Genomic DNA, 3,813 nt, shown 5'->3' on the forward strand with positions numbered 1-3,813 from the left:
ATATATATATATATATATATATATATATATATATATATATATACACAAAAGAAAATGCCTGTGAGAGTACCCAGATGTTGAACTTAACAAATACTTGAAAGTAAGTTTTATAAATATTTTCAAAGAATTAAAGTAAACGTCCTTACAGAAATAAAATATGAGGACAAATAAAATCTGGGTAAAGAAAATCAGAGATAAAATAAATAAATAAATAAAAGGTAAAATAATTTATTTCTAGCAGACCCATTTTATAGAAATAGTAAAGAATGTTCTTCAGAGTGAAAGCAACTGACCATAGACAGTATTTTGAACATATATGAAACATATTGGTATAGGTAATTATGAATGCATATCTTTTCTCATTTGTTCTCTTAACTGATTTTAAAAATAATTGTAGAAAATGATATGTATGTAGTTACATTGTTGGAGTCATAATGTATAAAACTTTAATATAATGACAATAATGGTGCAAAAGAGTTGAAGAGGGAGCAAAATTTTATTGGAGTAAAGAAATGATACTAGATAGTAACTATAATCCACAGGAATAAATGAAGAGAATCAGAATTATTAAGGTTAATAAAATAAACTTGATACATATATTGTTATTGGCTTTTTTATCTCAGCTTCTTTAAATGACAAAATTATATAAATTAATATTTACAAAAATGTACAGTTGGGCTCGTATATTTTTATATAAAATAGCATAAGAAGGAAGAATGGGGAAGAGAAATATACAGGAAACATTCTGTTCTTACTATTTCTGTTCAATATTTTACCAGAAATTCTAGCCTTGGCAATTAAACATGGAAATAAAAGAAAAGAAAGAGGTGACACTATCTCTGATCACTTACAGATGACATAAATTTATAGATAAAAGTCTTAAAATAAAATATTTAGTAATAAATTAAAGAAGAGTAAGACTTGTACAGAGAAAGCTATCAAATATAATTGAAAGAAATTGAAGACTAACAGTTATGGATCCCTTTTGCTTAATAGTTCCTTCGTCAATTTCTTTCTTTGCTATCGCATTTTACTATAAGCAGCAAAGAGAAACCAGGCTATGCTTTCCACACTTTGCTTGGAAATCTCCTCAGCTAAATATCCAAGCTCTTGACTTAAAAATTCTACTTTCCACCACTGAACAGCAGAACATAATTTGGCCAAGTTTTATTCAATTTATAAGGATAGCCATTCTTACAGTTTCTAATAATATGTTCCTCATTTCATCTGAATCTTCTCCAGAAGCACCTTTGACATTCATATTTCTAACAACAGTCTGTTCCTGTATTCTCCAAGATAATAGAAGCTTTCTCTACAGCTTTCCTCATTTCTTTCTGAGCCATTGCCAGAATTACTTTTAACATCCATATTTCTACCAAAAATCTCTGCAAGAAATCTCTGCAAAAACCTACAATCTAGGTTTCTGCTATCAAGTGCTTCAAAATTCTTCCAAACTCTCCATTACCCAATTCCAAAGTCACTTCCACATTACACTAGCACATCAATTCCTGATACTAAAATCTGTAATAGTTTTCTAGGGCTTTTGTAACAAAGCACCACAAACTGGTTAGCTTAAAACAACAGAAATGTGTTTTCTCAATTCTGGAGGCAAGAAATCTGAAATTGAGGTGTTGGCAGGAGCATGCTTCCACTGAGATCCTGAGTAGAATTCTTCCTTGCTTCTTCTCAGCTTCCTGTGATGGCAAAGAATCCTTGGTGTTTTTTAGCTTGAAGCTGCATCACTTCAATCTCTGTCTCTGTCATCATATAGTGTTCTCCCCGTGTATTTTGGTGTTCAAGTGAGGTTATTTTCATCTTATAAGGATTCCAGTCATACTAAATTAGAGACCCACTCTACTCCAGTTTAATTTCATCTTAAGTAACTGCATCTGAAATAGCCCTAATTCTGAATGAGATCACATTCTGAAGTGTTGAGTGTTAGGACAGTTTTCTGGAAGACAAAATTCAATCCATAACAGGCCTCTTCTTCACACCATACAAAAAAATGAACTAAAACAGATCATAAGCTTATAAGTATGAGCTGAAGCTATAAACATAAAACATTTAGAGAGAATGTAGAAGAAATCATTTTAACCTTGGGTTAGGGAAAGCTTACCTGGATATGACACCAAAAGCAAAAGTGACGAAAGAAAAATAATGATAAATTTACCTCATCAAAACTAAACCATTTGTGCTTCAAGGGATACCATCAAGAATGTGGAAATACTGAGATTTAATTTAAAAAAACCAAAGAGCGCTACAAAACTATGTAAATAAAAGCATCTGACAGTTTGCTCTCAAAACAAAAAAAGAATGTGGAAACACAACGCAAACAGAAAATATTTGCAAATCATGTATTTCATAAGAAACTTTTATCTAGTATATATAAAGAACAAGTACGACAATAATAAAAAGACAAGCCATTTCACACACACTCGACTATCTATAATCAAAAAGACAGACAATAAAAAGGTTTGATAAGGATGTGGAGAAAGCAAAAATCTCATATACATCTGGTGGGAACATAAAATGATGCAGTTGCTTTGGAAAATAATCTGGAAATTTCTCAGAAAGTTAAATGTAGGATTACAAAATGACCCAGCAATTCCACACCAAGGTATACATCTAAAGGAAATGAAAACATATACACACAAAACTTGTTCATAGCAGCATTGTTCATAACAACAAAAAGTAGGAAAAGACAAATCTCCATCAACTGATGAATGGGTTTAAATGCACTGTATCTGTGCAGCAACGGAATACTATTCAGCCTTAAGAAGAGATGGTATATCGATATATGTAACAAGGATAAACCTTGAAAACAAACATAAAAGAAGCCGGTCCCAAAATACCACATATTGTATTATTCCATTTATATGAAATGTCTATAATAGGTAAATGCATAGAGACAGAAAGCAGATTATTGGTTGCCTAGGGCTGGGGAGGTTGAGGGGAAATGGGGAATGACCGATTCTGGATACTGAGTTTCTTTGCAGTGTGGTTTAAATGTTCTAAAATTGATTGTGGTGATGGTTGCACAACTCTGTGAATGTACTAAAAACCATGAACTATACACCTTAAACTGGAGAGTTGCATAGTATGCAAATTATATCTCAATAAAGTTGTTATATTAAAAAACAAAGGGTTGAAATATATGTGATTACATATAAATATATAGTATAAAATGTATCATATAAACACATATAAGTTGTGTAAGCAAGTCATGTAATAGTATAGGCAAAAACCCATTATATTTATTATTTAAACACTCTTAAACACGTACTATTAACTGATTTGTTTTATGTACAACTTTACTGGACCCTCCTAAGTCTATAGAATGGTCATGTATAATAATTATCTTCATTTTATAGGTAAGGAAACTAAGATTTTTGTTTTTTAATTTTAAAGATCTGTTCTAAAGCACAATAATTTGTAAAGGACGTTAAGTTCAAAAGGCTGCTTTAATTTAAAATATCAACTAAAATTGCATTAGCCTGAGAAACACAATGAATAAATAAAATGACAGACAAAACAGAAGTCAACTAAACAGGAAGTGGAATGACGTTTATCTGCCTATTCCCTTTATCACTGTTGATTGGAGCCCAAGTAGATTAGTAAAAAGAACGCTTGCCACAGATTCAGGAAACCCAGTTCTTAGTCTGGTTTACTAATCAGATATCCTTAGACATTAAATTAAATATTCCTTTGTCACAGTTTCGTCAAGATCTTTAGTTTACCCCTATAAACTGTTACTAAATACCATGTTATTCACCTTCAAAATCTTCTTGAACTGATGTGAGCACTCATCATGCC

The sequence above is a fragment of the Monodon monoceros genome, unplaced genomic scaffold (assembly GCF_005190385.1).
Source record: "Monodon monoceros isolate NGI ecotype Baffin Bay Population unplaced genomic scaffold, NGI_Narwhal_1 Super_Scaffold_18, whole genome shotgun sequence".
NCBI classification, from domain to species: domain Eukaryota; kingdom Metazoa; phylum Chordata; class Mammalia; order Artiodactyla; family Monodontidae; genus Monodon; species Monodon monoceros.